At 36.8% G+C, this 19523-nt stretch overlaps 1 pseudogene; it reads right to left on the bottom strand.

Annotated features, from left to right (window-relative positions):
• Positions 1–788: 788 nt before the first annotated feature.
• LOC124974825 (heterogeneous nuclear ribonucleoprotein K-like) lies at positions 789–2311 on the bottom strand (annotated as a pseudogene).
• Between the last annotated feature and the right edge of the window lie 17212 nt (positions 2312–19523).

The raw sequence follows: 19523 nt of genomic DNA, 5'->3' as shown, positions 1-19523 counted from the left end.
TAGACAGAATCTTGCTAAATGGCTGAGGCCAGCCTTGAATTTGCAATCCTCCTACCTTAGGTGAACAAGTTGCTGGAATTACAGGCATGCACAGAAATTACTGTGCCCAGCATTTATTATTTTTAAGATGTCAAGTTGGAATCATAGAGTAGCATTGTATTCTTCACATAACATGATGCATGCTTTTTAAATTATTTTTACTAAGCTAATATTTAAAGTAAAATTTACTCTTTTAGTGTGAAGTTCTGAGTCTTGAAAAGGACTGACAGTTGTGTAACCATTCCCATGACCAAGATATATAACAGTTCCATAATACCAAAAATTGCTGTGCCCCTTTGCAGTACATCACTTATGCTTCTTGAATAGTGGAATTTTGTTGATGTCATTCCATAAGTTTTTTTTTTAGGTTCACTAAATTTATTTTAAAAATCATAAAACATTTCTTACAAAAGAGTATTACATTCTGCACACTGCTCTGAACAGATGCCAGGGACATGTGGACTATTGTTACTTTCCTCCCTGTCCTACCCCCCAAAATGTTTACAGTGACCAAAAAGTAAGGTGCTCACAATAATTACCTGGGGGGATTTTTTTTTAACCACCAACAATGAACAAAAAATAAAATTCACTCACTCTGCTGTTGTTTCAAAATTTCAATGTTAGTTTTTCATGCCCTTCCCCCCCAAGCCCTGTTTGTAAGGAACTAAAACATTACATCTGGTGAACAGCAAAGATTTCACTACACCTCAAATGCAGAACACCTATGAAGCAGAGGAATGTTGGCTTTTTAACCAGAAGCAGATAAAAAAAAAATGCAGGACTCCTTCAGTTCTTCACTAGTCTTAGAAAAACTTTCCAGAATACTGCTTCACACTATAAAAAAGAAAAAAATATCTTGCATTAGAATCCTTCAACATCTGCATACTGCTTCACACTGTTCTGCAGCAAATACTGTGCATTCTGTATCTGGTCCTGTGTTCCTGTAATGGTAATGATCTGATCTTCGGATCCTTCTAAAGGTTCATCAATTTTGATGGAGGCTCCCAACTCATGATGGATTTGCTTAATCTGCTGACCACCTTTGCCAATAATAGATCCAGCCAAATCTTTGGGAATAGTTACTTGTGTTGTAATAATAGGTCCACCAAGATCACCATATGAGCCACGACCCCCTGCATAGGAATAATCATATCCAGAGCCACCCTGTGGTTCATAAGCCATCTGCCATTCTGATGGGCTCCAGGTATCTATTGCAGAGTCCTAAGTTTCATCAGCACTGAAACCAACCATGCATCATAGCGGTCTCCAGGTCTTCCTCTTCTGTCATAGGCCATTAGATCTCCTCCTCTAGGTGGTGGTGGTGGAGGAAGAGGAAGATTCCGAGCTCTACTCCCACCCCAGCCACCTTGACCAGGGGGAGGAGGAGGAGGTCCTTGACGAGGGCTCATATCACCATAATCTCTTCTAGACGGAGGCATCGGACGCCCACCTCTACCAGGTGGCATTCTGTCGAAACCACCTCTTTTCCACATGGGAAATCCCACTGGACGTCCACGGTGGTCATCAAACATCATTGTAAAACCACCATAATCATGTTTCATCATAAAAATTAGGATCATAAGGCTGTGCACGTCCTTTGATGGGAGACTCAGAAATAAGATCAAGGATGATCTTTATACACTCTACCACCCTATCAGGCTTTCCTCCAATAAGAACAACTCTGTTAGTGGAATGAGGGCAGCATTCCTGGAAAAGCTTGATTGTTGTCTGAGTGTTCTCTCGAAGTTCTTTGATTTTAGCACCTTTGACCCCAATAATTCCTCCTGCCAGACTCTGATGAATCAACAGTCTCATCTCGCAGTCAAAGTCACTTCCTTTATAGTGTTGGTAATTTAAGCATTCCATAGCATCAGATTCGAGCGGTAGCTGGCTGGTTGCAGTGGGTGATGGCAACTGCAGGCCCTCTTCCAAGGTAGGGATGATTTTCTTCAGAATTTCTCCAATTGTTTCAATATCAGCACTGATACTCAATATGCGCTCAGGGCCACTGCTGTCTGGGACTGAAACACTGGCATTGTAGTCTGTCCGGAGAGACTTAATATTCTTGCCTCCTTTCCCAATCACTGCCCCAGCATTCTTGCTCTGAAGCAGAATCCGTAATTCAACCATCTCATCAGTGTTTCTAGATCTTTTAAATGCTTGCTCCTCTTCCATATCTTCAGCAGGGCACTTACCAAATTCACCATTGGTTTCGGTGTTGGGGAAGGTTTCCTCTTGTTGTTCAGTTTCCATTTTCTTGTATTAAATGGACACACCAATCAGTTATTATATATCCTTGCAGAGCAGAACTGTAGTGTTCTGGGCAGGACCAATAACTGACACACTACTGCTGCAGTAGCTGGGAGACAAAGCAACGGAAGCAGCCCCAACCATTCCATCGTCCCGCTCCTGCTCTGACCCCGAGTCCCAAGAGTCAAAGTGTAGGGTGCCCTACACAAAGAAAGGGGCACCGCAGTGTCCTCCCCCACCTCAGACTCCCACCCATCGGCCTTTCTTCCTCCTATAAAAGGTGCCCAGTTCCCAGTATAACAAAACTACAGCTCTTCCTACAGCCACATGCCTCACGATCCCCTCCCAAAAGTTTTTTTAAAAATATTTTATTCATGCATTGTTGTCAAATCTCATACCAGGATTCATACTGACATATTCATGAATGCATATAACATAATTTGCTCCATTTCAATTCTCAGTACTTTTGCTTTTTCTCTCCGTCTCCCTGTTCCACTATCCTGCCTGTATTGTACTAGAGTTACTTCTATTTATTTATTGTTTTAAATTGTTTGGTTATACTCATACACAAAAGCAGAATTTATTATAATACATTTATACATGTGTATATCACAAATTGCTCAGTTTAATTCCATAGCTCCTCCCATTTCCCATCCATCCTTTCTTCTACTCAATTTCCTTCAGGCATTCTACTGTTCTCCATTCTATTTCCATGAGATTCCCCTTTAAAAATTTATTTTTTTCTCTATTGTTCCAGCATTATGAAAAAATGCATTTGACCCTTGACTTTCTGACCCTGGCTTATTTTACTTACCATGATAATCTCTAACTTTATTTACCAGAAAATGATATAATTTCATTATTTCTCTTCTTCATTGCTGAGTAAAACTCCATTGTGTGTATATACCCATATTTCTTTCTCCATTAGATTGTTGAGAGTCAACTAGACTGCTTCCATTACTTGGCTATTGTGAATAGTAATGATATACATCTTGCTAAGTATGTATCACTGTAGAATATTGATTTTAGATGTTTCAGATAAGTACTAAGAGGAGTAGAGTTGGGTTATAGGGTGGTTCTATTCCTAGTCTTTTGAGGAATCTCCATGCTGTTTTCCAAAGTGATTATACTGCTTTATAGTCCAACCAACCATGCATGAGTGTACCTTTCTCTGCACAACTTTGCCAGTAACTCTTGTTATTTGTATTCTTGATCATTGCCATAAAAATTGTAGTGAGATAAAACCGTAGGGTAGATTTGATTTGCATTTCCCTGATTGCTAAGAATGTTGAATATTTGTTCATGTATTTGTGGCCATTTTTATTTCTTGCTTTGAAAAATATCTGTTCAGATTATTTGTTCATTTATTGATTGTTTATTTGCTTTTTGTGGGGGGCTGTTAAGTTTTTTGGTTCTTTATATATTATGAATATAAATACCCATTCAAAAGAGTAGCTGACAAGTGTTTTCTCCCACTCTGCAGGTTCTCTCTTCATGCTCTTATTTTTTTATTAAAATATTTTTTATTTTTACAGACAAATTTTGATTCATTGTGCACAAATGGGGTACAACTTTTCATTTCTATGGTTGTACACAATGTATATTCATGCCATTCATGTAATCATACATATATATAGTGCAATACTGTCTGTTTAATTGTACTGTTTTTCCATCCCCACCCCTCCTACCCCTTTTTCCTCTACACCATTCAAAGTTCCTTCATTCTTCTCTACCCCCACCACCCCCATCATTATATATGGCCATGCATGCCTCTTTTTTCACTGTGCAGATATTCAATTTGAGGTGATTCCATTGATCAATTCTTGGTTTTACATGATTTTTTTTTCCAGAACTGACCCATTGGAAGAGTTGTCTCAGATGCTCATTAAAACTTAGAGGTTCAGTGTGACTTCCCCCCAAATTGCCATATTTAACAAATAAAAAAATATATAGAACATCCACCTAAATTTGAGTTTCAGATAAACAAAATGATATTGCATGTGAATAAAAATTATATGCTGTTATTTGCTGTACAAAATTAGCTGGGTTAAATGTAATCTGATGGCCCTATATATGTGGGCCTTTTTGAAGGTGATGCAAGGTGCTTTAATTAGTTGCCCTACCTGTTCTCAGGAGATGCCAATACCAGTTGTTATAATTTGAGGGAGTTCTCTTGATGTTCCACATGGTTGGAGCTTCCAGATTAATATATCACCAGATAACAACCACCATGTGCATCATTAAAGGCCCAGTTGGATCAAGTCAATGTAAATTCCTGTGAGATAATCAATATTTATTTTTTGGGTTGTTTGTTAAGGAGAGATATAAACCCAACATATGTGGCATTGTGAAGTTTATCTCTTGTAGTCTGTTACCATTGACTGAGAAGGTGATTCTCTTATTCTTGAAAAGTGGAGGAGGGGAATTTGTTATAATTTCAACTGTAGTTTACCTGAGGTTTTATGTGTGAATTTTTATTTAGAAACAGTTCATCAATTGGTTTTTAAAGGGATTTCTATGGGAAAGGTTTAAGGTTTTCACTCTACTCTTAAAATTTATAAAGTAATTTCAATTCCCATTTATAAGATGATCCCTCAAGTATAATTATGATTGTTAATGAAATAAGATAGTGCTGCAGTAAGTAGCTCTAAAATCCACACAAAGAGTCATATTCTTTGAAGTCTGTATGATGTGTGTGTAATAAGAATAAGAATGAGAGTTTTTTTTTTTTCACATCAAGAACTATTCCTCAAAGAATGTGTCCTAAAATGCTTTGTTCTGCTGCTGAGATACCCTTTGGCCAGGAAGGCACTTTCCTTAAATACGTATAGACAGGACTCCTTCTGCAAATACCAGGTATGTACACCTTGCAGTTCATGGCCTTTGTGGCTATGCTGATGCAACACAGCTGGGTGTATGAGTCTATTCAGTGCTATGGTATGTTGATATGAAGCCCACTTGTCAGGTAATCTAAGTCATATTCTCATATGTAGATTATTCTTATCTGTTTTTATGTGAGCATTTTCATATATTTATATTTAATTAATGGAAATTTTAATATATAAGAAATAAAGTCAAAATATTGATTTCATTATAATTTTTGTTGTAATCCTTACTTAGTTTAGAATCCAGACTAAGAACAGGGTGTGTTTGGGGAGGCTCTTAAAGACTCAATACTTTGTAATCAAAACCAGAGAAAATCTGGGGAGACAATGTCATAGGAGGTGAGCTGTGGACCTATTGTTAAAACATCCCTGACGGCAGACATATGCTGGACAGGTCAAGATTACGACCAACAATTTTGAAGGGAGAAAGCCTAAACAGTGTAATTCCTGTTTTATCTTCCCAACTCTTTTATTAGATGAGTGATTTCCATAATGGAGAAGGAATGAGTGTGTAGAGACTAGATTTGTTTTGTCATGGATCCATTCCACATAGCAGAATGTATCAGGAATGCAGGTAAGCACTCCCCATGATAATCCAATATATGATTTGAATACCTGCATAAGTTTCAGCTTACTAAATAATATTCCAGTCCTGCTATTTTGAAATAATTCTGAGATTCCTTAAATGATATTTTTAAAATTTAAAAAAATTGTCTAGGTCATTTAGTCAAGGTATTGGATAGAGGCAGTCTCTTAATTTTCTGCCAAGGATGGCAAAGTACATAGTGTGGTGTGTGAATTTTGTATGTTTGATCTCAGATGGCTAGGACATATGCAAGAGTCCTAAGATACCTTCCATTGTCTCTCTATAAAGATAAGACTTCCCTAGGGTCATTTTTAAAGAAAACAAGTTCCTGATAAGAGATACATGCTTTTTTTCCACAACTGGACCAGAATTTGGCTCACTGCTAGTGTGTCAGACTAGTTCTTCTAATTGGCACTCATCTTATATGGTGGCCTGAATAAGGAAGGCATTTTTTAAATCAGAGGAAGGGGAGGGGAAGATTTTTTGTAAGCATTTCCAGTGTGGAGAAACTTGCTCATTGTGGTTTCCACATTAACCTGATGTCATTGTGTTGATCATGGTGACCAGGAGGACATTTTAGGAGATCCAGGTGATTTGGTGAGAAAAGCATGGTCCATCTCCAGGTGTTTAGATTCACTGAGGGTGTGGGTGCCCTGCTGTGGGGACTGAAACACTTGGGTTGTTGGGAGATAAAGGGACCCCAGACCAAGATGCCTCATTCCGTGCTGGGACTTGGTGCCCACTGACTGGAAAGGGAGAGAGATGTGGGATCCTTCTCCATCAGCAGTGTGATGTCCTGCTCCAGTATGTCCTGGACATACTTTCCATATTAAATCTGGATGAATGAGGATAAAACAGGGAATGGCCTTCTGTGAACCAAGCTCTCATCTGTAAAATGTGGGTAGAAATGCTTACCCACAGGCCCACCCATGTGCAAGTACATAGCCCTGTGGATATTGTGGAATCACAAATGCTTATATGAATTAAGACCACTTACTCCTTTTCAAAGTTGTACTTAGGGAATAGAGGAGAAAAGTATAAGGAAAAAGTGTGGTGAGAAGTCCATTATACCCTCTGGTTGCTATTATCAATACCGAATAGTATCTGTGTCATTGGTCATTGACCAGTGCATAGTATGGTGTCAGGCACATCGTTACTCTTATAAGACACAATGATTTCTTTTTATTTTTCTTTCCTGCAAGTTCCTAATATGGCTCATATCAGGTATCTGGAGGAGACAGTTTCTGAGGATGTGGCTCATGATTGCTGCTCAAGATCTGAAGGGCAGCAGTGCTCAGGAGACCCCCAAAACTTGCATCACTGGTAAGATATAATGTCTGGCTCAAATGAGTGTATAAAAAATAAGGGTATATGTCAGAATAGCACACATGAGTTTCACAAATAGCCATGAAGTACAGAAGTTAATTTGATCTCATGAAGTTTACCCTAACCCTAACCCTAACCTTAACCCTAACCCTAATTTTTCACCAGTATGTGGTTTATAGTATCCCTTGAGGCCCATGTTAAAAATGCCTTCTTTGTTTTAAAGCAAGAAATAATTAACTGGGAAAAATGATGATTAATATGCATTTGCAATTACATTTTGTGCATTTGCACTACATTTTTTTGCAGTGCTGGGATTGAGGACTTACACAGCTAGAAAAGCACTCTTCCACTCTACTACATCTCCATTCTTCTTTTATTTTGAAACAGAGTTTCAATAAGTTGCCGAGGCTGTCCTTGAACTTGTGATCATCTGTCTCAGTCTCCCAGTAGCTGGGACTACAGGCATGCACCACCATGCCTGATTGTGTTTTCAATAGCATATTCATACATAATATACACACACATACATACATACACACACACACACACACATATATATACACTAACAGTATATGTTATAATCAGTAATTTGCACATATGAGATATCTATCTATCTATCTATATCTGTATGCATATAACCATATTCATAATTCCTGGTTCAAAAACTAGAATTTCCTAAGGCAGGTCATAGAGTCTCTGATGTTCCTTTGTCTTGGATCTGATCATAAAGAAATTCATTAACATCTCTGGTTCAATAGTAGGTCATATGATCCTCATGTCAGGCAGAATCCTGCCCCATATGTTGGAGAAAGAACTGCTATGCAGAGATGCCAAGAGAAACCTCAACAGGTCTTGCAATGTTTTTCTACCCAGACTAGTAGGACTAGATCATATACTTTTCAGTTACTTTTCTCAATGGTCGTCCATACTTTGATAAAGTCTCTATAAATGACTCCAAAATGCTGGTTGCAGAAACTTTCTGGATAGTTCAACAGATGGAGATTCCTGGAGTGTGGCACCTGGAGAGGACATGGAAGCTCCAGACCTCTTCCCCCATGTTTGTCCTACATATTTCTATCTGTGTCTTTTTAATATTCTTAATAATAAACTGGAAAATGTGTTTTTCCCCATTCTGTGAGTTGCTCAAGAAAGTTAATCAAACCTGAGAAGGGAAGTATGCAAACCCTGATTTATAGCTAGTGGGTCAGAAACACAGACAAAACAACCTGGGTTTGTGATTGGCATCTAAAGTGTGGGAGCTGTGATCTTCAAGATTGAGCCCTCATTCTGTGGATTAAAAACTGAATTGTGTTTAAGAACTGAACTGAATTAAAGGATAGCCAGCTAGTGTCCACAGCTGCAGCATTGCTTGCATGGTCAGTGAGATTAACTAAAACAGCAACAACAACAACAAAAAAGTAGCAAACTCCATGTTCTTGGTATCAGAAGTGTATTGTTGAGTAAAAGTATGGGAGGAACCGCGTTTGAGGTCAATTTTTCTCTTTCTGCACAAATTGTGTATCACTGTAATTGGTATGGAAATATAAAATTTTAGGTGTTTCTAGCAATTTGAGATTATACTTTGAGATTATACTTCTTTCCTGGTGACTGCATATTTTACACTTTTTAATGAAGATTTTTAAGCAATGTTAGTTAAGCTATTAGCTACCAGATATTAATATTTTCAAAAATAAGAATTACTATTCAAGTAGAGTTTTCTCTATTAAATGACACATATACGTTTTCCGTTGTTTCTTAGGTCATAATTTTAAAGGCAAAATTACCAGAGAGGAGCAATGTTATTATAAGGCAGTAGAATTTTCAACTTTTTCATAGTGCATCATTTGAAATATTCAGTGACAAAAATACTAAATCTATTTAGAAAAGAACCTCTAATATTTTTCCTTTTCCTTATTAAGACAATACTACAAATACATACATATATTTATGTTTTATCAGGTACATATATATATATATATATGTTTTATCAGGTACATTATGGTAATTCAGTACATGTGTATAATTTGTAGTAATCATACCATAGTAAGTATTTTAATTTCTTCAACTATTAATTGTTTTTATGTATCAGGAATTTCATTTTGAAACACATTTTAAGATGCTACACTAGGCATATTTCCCTTAACATAAAGAAGGTTATTGGTCAATTTTTTATGGTAATGTGCATATCACAGAAAATTAAATATTTTGATTCTTTATTTTTAATTCAACAACATAGTTTTATTGATATTTTTTAGATACACATAACAGCAGCATGTATTTTGACATATTATACATACATGGGGTTCAGCACATTATATTAGAGGTCAGATCTGGTTTCATTCTTCTGATTCAACAGTTTGATGCTTCCTAAGTATGCAGATCAGAGGCAGTAAGCACATTCGTACTATTGTGAAAATATTTACCATCCATCTCTAGCACTTTTTCTTCTTCTTAAACTATCCCTCTGTGGCTATCAAATAAGAACTCTTTATTAACTTCTTCCTCAGCTTCTGGTAGCTCTCATTCTATTTTCTGTGTTTATGAATTTTAATTTTCAGATCCACCTTCAAAATTAGTGCCTTACAACATTGGATAATTTGTAAGTGATATGTCACTTGCAATAATGTATTCAAGTTCACAAATTACTTCTTCAGGAATTTATTTATTTTTGTTCCAGGTTGAATAATATTCCATGGTATGTCCAGGCCATATTTTGCTTACATATTTATATGCTTTTGTACATTGACTTGTTTTATCCAGAGGTTATAACTAATAATGCTACTATGAGCATATGACAACTGTGTCCATACATTCAATTATTTTTAGCAGGTCAGTGAAAGGACAATTGATGAATTAGTTAGTAATTTATGGGTATAAATATTGACATGTACAGCTCATTTGAGCACTTATTAAAACATGCTGTACACTCTCAATGTGTTTTTAGTGGCTAACCTACGTCATGAAGGTAACACCTGCCTCATAAGTGTCATGTGCTCACACCAAACCAATATATTGGACACTTATGTTATCTCATGAAGGTAAATGATTGATATTTCTATGATATATTTGTTATTCACATGTTTCAAAGTAACAGATTTAATAAAGCATGCATAGCTCTATATTCACTTAATTCAGGCAGCATATATTTTATGCCATGATTTATTGCTCAGAAGCCAGTGAATTGACACATTAGGAGAACTTATATACATATAAGAAGTTATATTTATAGTTTGATCAGGAGTTAAATTTGTACTATCCTTACCAAAAAAGATTTGAAGAAGTTAATAATTCATTTTTCAGTAAGATTAGTAGCAAAGTATTGGTTGTGGCATAGTCATTATCTGTCATCATCTGGATAGAAAAACAAACAGCGTCATGTTTCCATATAGTTTATCAGAAGGAGAAGATGGTGTCCAAACTGTACATGAGCACAAAAGAGCTTGTGAACAGCAGGATAATTGAGGTGGTCCTCTGTACATGGGATGTGCTTGCAGAGAAAGACTGGTACTGTGAAGGTGCTTGAAATGCTGCTTATGCCTACAGAAGAGGGTCACCATGTACCAATTTTAGAGGATCATGAGTCCTATAAGAAAGACATCCCAGAATAAACATAATACAGAAAATAAATGCCTGAGGAAGTAACTATTTCATACAATTGTGCAGGTTTGAGCAATAAATACCAGACCATGTGAGAACACATTGGGGAAAACAGTAGAAGATAATAATAAGCTATCACTCAAGGATATGTACAAGACCACAGGAAAACAAGGAAACACAGGCTATGATGTAGGAATTTGTGCTTGAACTTTGTCAAGCAGGAGGATCTGGGGCTGAGAACAATGACCTGGAGCAAACTCAGGGTGCAGGTGGCACAAAGGGAGAATCCTCTTGAAAACCAATGCAAGTATATTATTGATTTGTATTTGATGTCATCCCCAAAATCCTGAGGCACAAAAGCATTTGTAGCTATGTATCTCAAAATTTCCATCATACCTGTGTGGATTAGGGTCAAGAGACCAATGAGGAGTTTGGTGGGCTTGAGCCTGTGCCACAGAAGGAATGTGAAGATGTGAAAAAGAAGAATAGTGTTGGCTGAGAGTCCAATGGCAATTTTAGAGAGAAATGCATTTCTTATACTAATAAAATCACATGGTTGGTATTTTTATATCTTGGTTAAGGAATCATGGAATATATATCTTAGGAGTAAACAAAGAAAAAGTCTTTATTTCAAACAGTATTATCTTCATGAATCTCAGTCTGTACAATTACCATCAGGAAAATGTATGAATTCACCTCAACACACCCCTTTCCCACCTCAGCACTCACATCTCTCTCACATTTTCCAGTTGACATTTTCCTATTGTTACTCAATAATATCTGGATTATGTAACAATTGTGGAGCTCCCACTGTATATCACCTTTCCAATTCATTCAGAACTACTATTTGCGGGGGCGTCCGGAATTCCATCCAGTGCTTGACAAAGATCCTCTGGAGGATGATTGCAAAGGCTCATCCTAAAAGGAATTGCCGGATGTTTTGCTCTGAAGCATGGTGTTTTCTCTGATAATATATTACTCATTTCAGTCTGAATGGATTGCTTAAGGGGATGAAGGGAATACAACAAAAATTCCAGAAAATATTACCTACAATCTGAAAAACAATGGGTCTTTACCACTAACAAAATTAAAAATAATTTTGCAACCATACAATGAGTCCCTGAAAGCCTCTGGAGAAAATAGTTGTAGATCTGCCTTTGTCTCCAACAGACTGGTTAAATTTTAATGATGGTTTTGTTCATGTGTGGTGGTGAGGTAAGAGAATAAGGTTTCATAACATTCCTTCCTTCCTACTAAGAATATGTCACCCCTATAATAAATGTTGGTACACAATAACCATTGGTTCCGCTGCCCTCCTGTAACCCTTAACTCAGCAATTTAGATATTAACCAGAGGGACCTAATAGAAATGGTCACATGAGATTACTTGTCTATCACTTTAACCACGAGAATAATAAGAATAGTCTTAGGTCACATAGAGTTTAGATATTAAGGAAATAAACATTGTATTAGCTCATCAATGTAGTTAGATATTCTTAAAACAATTGTGATTAGGTAAGGATGATCTGTAAGGTTGTTGTTTTCTGCCTATGCTTTGGAAACTTCTTTAATATTAACCACAAGACTGCCATTATAGCCTGAAGAAAAATGTATATAAACCCAGCCTTCCCCAGAATAAAGTGGGATTGATTGCACCAGAACTAGAGTCTGTGTCTTTCATTCTCCATCCATCGCCGACGCTGTCTCCCCACACCCCGTTTACCAGTGTGGAATCCATGGACTCCTGCTAGGGCTGGACCCCGGCAAGTGGCGCCCAACGTGGGGCACTCTGGTAAACTCCCCATTTATTATTAATTTCTTTCCTTTTTGAGACAGCTAGGACCCTGCCTGGGGTGCCGCGGACCCCTCGGTAGAGAAGGCCGAGAAAGGATAGGCAGGGATAGACAGAACAGCTACCATGGGAGGTAGTGAAAGCAAAGAAAGAGCATTATTTATTGATATTGCTAAGCACTTATTAACTAAAAGAGGAACGCATGTAAGAACAGCTCAATTAAAAAGATTTTTTCATTTTGTGCAAGAATGTTCCCCTTGGTTTCCTGAACAAGGTACTTTAGATGTTAAAACCTGGAAAAAGGTAGGTGATGCTATGCATGCACATCATAGACTATATGGCAATGAAAGAGTCCCCATGGATGCTTTTGCGTTGTGGAATTTTTTTAGGGACTGTTTAGACCCTAGACATGAAAGTGAGCAGCTAAGTAAAAGGGTAAGATCACCAGATGAAATGTCAGAAAAGGAGCCTTTGCTGAATGCCTCAGTTAAAAAATATACGGAGGAAACTCAGAGTGAAAGTGAAAGTGAATCAGACAATGATGAAGACGGCAAAAGGGAGAAAGGTCTACCTGATCATCTCTCCCCGTCTGATGAGGAGGACTTGGAAGAAGCCGCTTTCAGATATCATAATGAGGATCCACCTTTGGTGGCTCCTGTTGTGCCAGCCCATCCTAAACCCCCAGATAAAATAAAAAGGAAAGTCCAAAAGGTAGGATTTCTAGGTGCTGTTCGTGAGGCACAAAAACAGGGAGATGTTAGTATTTGTTGCCCCATAGTATGGGCTATAGATGAAGGAGGAGAGCCTCATTGGGAGCCTCTCTCTTTTAAAATATTAAAGGAACTAAAAACAGCTGTAAAAGATTTAGGACCTACTTCCCCTTATACTCTGCAGCTAGTGGAGAATGTGAGCTCACAGTGGCTGACGCTTTTTGATTGGCAACAAACTGCAAAGTTGTGTTTAACACCAGGGCAATATTTACTTTGGAAAACAGAATATGAAGAATTAGCAAAAGCCTCTGTACAATTACAGATGGACAGAAGAAGAAATAGAATAACCTTAGGACAGTTAACAGGAACAGGGGATTGGCTTACTCCTGCAGAACAAATTAAACTTCCTAGAAAGGTTTTAGAGGAAATTTCTAAATTTGCTCAGTTGGCATGGAGGCGATTGCCTTCTGCTGATGCTCCTACAACCTTTCTTAGTAATATTAAACAAGGTAGCATGGAACCTTATGAAGATTTCTTAGCAAAATTAGAGGAAAATATTTCTAAAATCATTTCTAATTCAGAAGCAGCAGAAATATTACTGAAGCAATTGGCTTTTGAAAATGCTAATCCTACTTGCCAGGCTCTATTAAGACCAATTAGAAGAACTGGCTCTCTTTCAGACTATATTAAAACCTGTATGGACAGTAGCCCAGCTCATATTCAAGGAATGGCTATGGCTGCTGCCTTACAAGGAAAAACTTATTCACAATATCTTAAAGGTATTAATCAAAATATTAATGCTTCTAGGCCTGCCGGTTGTTCTGGCAAGCCTCAAGGTAATTGTTTTTCTTGTGGACAACTTGGGCATTTTGCTAAGGATTGTCCTAATCTTAAGAATCCAATTGTGCCAGCTCCAGTGGCCCCTCAGAATACTGCTGGGGGAACTGGAGCTCCTCCTAAAACAATTTGTCCTAAATGTCAAAAAGGATTTTATTGGGCTTGTGAATGTAGATCCAGATTTCATAAAGATGGTCATTTGCTTAATGGACTAGGACAAGGAGGTTCAAACATGCCTCCTATAAAACAGTCAAGGCAAAATTATCGAGGATTTCAAGCCAATGAATCTTATCCAAAAAACGGGATGAGGGGCCTTCCCCAGGCCCCTCTAAACTATTGGGGATCCCCCAATCCATTTGTAGGACAACAATTAATGACCTGGCCAGAGGAACCCCAGGAAGTGCAGGATTAGATCTGCCTTCCTCTCAGCATTTAATTATTACTCCAGAATCAGAGGTTACTTTAATCCCAACAGGCATATTTGGCCCTTTGCCTGAGGGACATATGGGCCTAATAATAGGAAGAAGTTCTATAGCAAAAGCAGGGATCCAGGTAATACCTGGTGTAGTAGATTCAGATTATTTAGGAGAAATAAAAATTATGGTCTATCCCCCATATAAGACAATACAGATTTTTCCTCAACAGAGAATTGCTCAGTTATCATTAATACCCTGTCTTAAACTTCCAAATCAAGTACTAGCCCCAGAAAGGAAAGGGGGTTTTGGATCAACTAATACTGTGGCCTGGGTACAAAAAATTACAGAACAAAGACCTATGAAAGCTATAGAAATAAATTGCAAAAGATTTAAAGGACTGCTAGACACAGGAGCAGACGTAACTTGTATTGCAGCTCATGATTGGCCTCCTAGCTGGCCAACTACTAAATCCCCTTCTACTTTGGTGGGGCTAGGATTAGCCTCCAATGTGGCAAAAAGCTCTGTTATGTTACATTGGAGAGACAAAGAGAAAACTGGGACTTTTCAACCTTATGTTATTCCTTCTCTCCCCTTTACATTATGGGGAAGAGATTTAATGGAACAACTCAATATTACTTTAACTGATGAACAGGAGGAAAGTACACATTTTTCATAGGGGCCTCTGTTACCAGGCAGGCTGACCCAATTATCTGGAAGGACAACCAACCAGTATGGGTGGAACAGTGGCCCTTATCAAAAGAAAAACTCGAAGCAGCCACAAAATTAGTACAGGAACAATTACAGTTAGGACATATAGAGCCATCTAATAGTCCATGGAATACACCTATATTTGTTATAAAGAAAAAATCAGAAAAATGGAGATTACTGCAGGATCTAAGAGCAGTTAATAATACTATGGAGACTATGGGGGAACTTCAGCCTGGCCTCCCTTCTCCTGTGGCTGTCCCTAAAGGCTATCATATTATAGTCATTGATTTACAAGATTGCTTCTTTACTATCCCTTTAGCTAAACTAGATAGACAGCATTTTGCTTTTAGTTTACCATCGCCTAACTTACAAAGGCCTTATCAAAGATTTCAATGGAAAGTATTACCTCAAGGAATGAAAAATAGTCCTACATTATGTCAAAAATTTGTAGATCAAGCTTTAATTAATTGTAGACAAAAGTATCCAGACTGCTATATGATTCACTATATGGATGATATATTGATTGCACATTCTCAAAGCCATTTGTTACAAATAATATTACAGGATTTGATTAAAGATTTACAGAGGTGGGGTCTGATAGTGGCTCCTGAAAAAATTCAACAGGAACCTCCTTATAATTTCTAGGAAGAACTATAAAAACAGATTGTGTCAGCTCTCAAAAGTTACAAATTCAAAAAGACAAACTATTAACGTTAAATGATTTTAAAAAATTATTGGGAGATATAAATTGGATTAGACCTTATTTAAAACTCTCAACTAATGATTTAAAACCTTTGTTTGAAATACTAAAGGGTGATTCAGATCCTAACTCAAGTAGAATATTAACTAAAGAAGGATAACAAGCCTTACAAGTTGTTGAAACTACAATTCAAAAACATTACTTGCAACAAGTTATTTATAACTTGCCTTGGGTTTTTATTGTGCTAAAAATGAAACATACTCCAACAGGTTGTTTATGGCAAAATGATCCACTTGAATGGATACACTTACCAGTATCAGGAAAGAAAATATTAATGTCTTATCCTACTATGGTAGCTTCTTTGGTATTAAAGGCTAGATTTAGAAGTAAAGAATTGTTTGCTTGTGAAATGCATGAAATAATTATTCCTTACACAAGAGAACAATTTGACCAATTATTACAAATTGATGATCAGTGGGCTATTGCCTTTCTAAATTTTACAGGAAAAATTTCTTTCCACTTGCCCAATAATCCTTTACTACATTTTTTACTTCAAACAGAAATAATATTTCCTAAATGGTGCTCCTCAACTCCAATTAACAATGCTATGTTAATATTTACAGATGGATCATCAAATGGAAAAGCAGTTACAATAATTAATTCTCAACCCACAGTTCTATGGATACAAGAAACTTCTGCACAAAGAACTGAATAAGAAGCAGTCATCTATGCTTTCAAGACTGTTGCTCAACCCTTTAACTTGTACACAGACTCACTATATATTGTTAAACTGTTTCCAACCATAGAAACAGCAACACTCTCCTTTTCATCTAAAATTATACATAGGTTACAAGAACTTCAATATTTAATTCATAACAGAACTTCACATTTCTTTATAGGTCATATTCGGGGACATTCCGGATTACCTGGTCCCCTTGCTCAGGGGAATACCCATGTTGATCACTTAACTAAAAATTTTATTTTAACAGCTATAGAAGAAGCTATTATATCACACAAAAATCATCATCAAAATTCATCTGCCTTACAAAAACAATTTCATATTTCTAGAGAAGAAGCTAGAACTATTGTTAAAAATTGTCATGTTTGTCCTAAATGTATCCCTTCTCCACAGATGGGAGTTAATCCTCGAGGACTTTTACCTAATGTCTTATGGCAAATGGATGTAACTCATATATCAGAATTTGGAAAATTGTTTTATGTTCATGTTACAGTTGATACCTTTTCTCATGTTATTTTGGCCTCAGCCAGAACTGGGGAAGCCTACAAGGATGTGATTCAACATTTATTCCTTTGTTTTTCTGTTTTAGGAATGCCTAAAAAATTAAAAACTGATAATGCTCCTGCTTATACATCAAAACCATTTAAAGATTTCTGTTCCAGGTTTAATATTTCTCATTCTACAGGAATTCCTTATAACCCACAAGGACAAGCAATTGTAGAAAGGAGCCACCAAAGATTAAAAATACAAATAAATAAGCTAAAGGAGGGAGAGCTTAAATACTCTTCCCCACATCATATTTTACAACATGCGTTATTTGTTTAAAATCATCTAAATACTGATAAGGAGGGAAATACTGCAATGATGAGACATTGGGAAAGTAAAAGGTCAAAACAAAGTTTAGTAAAATGGAAAGATTTATTATCTGGTAAATGGAGAGGACCTGATGTCTTGCTGACATCCGGTCGAGGCTATGCTTGTGTATTTCCACAGGATGCTGAAACACCTTTGTGGATTCCAGACAGATTGATACATCACTACAATGAGCCCTATTCAAAGGAGGAAGAACAAAGAGTATTGGATCCCTTATCAACCCAATCAGACAGACAAAAATGGGCTAGTATTTAAGATGAGACGGTTGCGTCTTGCACAATCATCCGCAACTCGCAACTCAGACCTGCCGACTTGGGGACAAGTGAAACGCCTGACTGCCGCTGCTAAACACATGGTGAACAGCTCTGGAAAACCTAAAACCCCAGAGGCTTTGATTTTTGCATTGATTGCTCTCATTTCGACTCAGGTACTGCCTATTCATGCTTTTGATAATGAAGGGAAAGCTTACTGGACCTATTTTCCAAATCCTCCCTTACTGCATCCAACTACTTGGAGCAGATCTAATATTAAAGTATTTACTAATGAGCCTCAACTACTTGGAGGGATTGCAGATTCTTTAATACCACATAAAATAACATTTGCAATTACTTTTCATGGAATTACTGAAGAGACACCAATGTGCTTTAGTACAGATAATCTCCATGTGCCATTGGGATGTCTCCCTTTAAGTTATAGGACTTACATTACTGATTCTCCAGGAGAAGAAGACAATCAAAGAGATATATGGTCCCTAGAGATAATCTCACTTGGATATGCTAATTATAATGATACAAATATTTCAGTGGCTTTAACAGTCGTAAAGACAGCTCTTGGAATCTACTCAATTTAGAAACAGATTTCCCAAAATGGTTTGAATGTGGTTTTCATCATACTGAACTACAGTTTAAGCCACAAGGCTCTGCTACTACTATTACAGATTATTCTGTGTCTTCTCCTGATTTTGATTATAAACTTTGGTTAAAGATAAGATGCAATAAAACAGTACATTTTAATTTTAACCCTTTTCATACCAATGAGCCTATTCATAGATGGTTTACTCCTGGATGGGTAACACCCATCTATCGGAGTGACCTTATAAATGGTAAATTCTCCTACTTTCCTGACTTGTATAAACTATTAGCAGCTACTAATATAGTATTACTACAAAGACCTAAGTTAAGTAAACCTAATGACTTTGCAGTACGTGCTTGTATAAATGCTCCTCATGCTATTCTTATGTCTACCATAAATAATTTCAATATCACTAAAAATAAGGAAGCTTATAACATTTATTGTCATGATTGTGTTCTTACTAATTGTATTAATTCAACCATGTCTAAAGATTTAAAGTTGTTTTTAATTGTACATCAGCCTAATTATGTTATATTGCCAGTTAATCCTACAGAATCTTGGTATGATGACCCAGGTGTTGAAATTTTAAAAACAGCTAATGAACTTTTAAGACCAAAAAGATTTGTTGGAGCTTTGATCCTAGTAATAACAGCTTTAATCAGTATAATCACTTCCTTAGCTCTTTCGACCACAGCGCTTGTACAGAAAATTCATACCGCTTCACATGTAAATGATTTATCTCATAATATCTCTGTGGCTTTAGCAGCACAAGAACAAATTGATAAAAAATTAGAAACTAGAATTAATGCTCTTGAAGAAGCTATTCTCTTTATGGGAAATGAGATTCAAAATATTCAAACTAGAATGACCACTAGATGTCATGCTAACTATAAATGGATTTGTATTACTCCTTTAAAGGTTGATAATAATACTAATTGGGAACAAGTTAAAACTCACCTTAGAGGAGTTTGGAATAATACTAATATAGCACCAGATATCAATGCTTTACAACTGCAAATAAGAATGTTGAGTCAGGCTCATCTCTCGGTTGTTCCAGCAGATAATTTGGTCTCCCAAATGTTTCATAATATAAAAATGACTATATTTAATAGTACATTCCTAAATACAATATTACAATATGGCTTGATTGGAGTATGTATTTTAATTTTAATTCTTTGTCTTCCAGTCGTCCTCCGAGTAATCCTCAGACTAGT

Source organism: Sciurus carolinensis, unplaced genomic scaffold, assembly GCF_902686445.1.
Source record: "Sciurus carolinensis unplaced genomic scaffold, mSciCar1.2, whole genome shotgun sequence".
Taxonomy (NCBI): Eukaryota; Metazoa; Chordata; class Mammalia; order Rodentia; family Sciuridae; genus Sciurus; species Sciurus carolinensis.
Note: the sequence above shows the minus strand (reverse complement) of the source record. Positions and strands in the feature narration are given on the sequence as shown.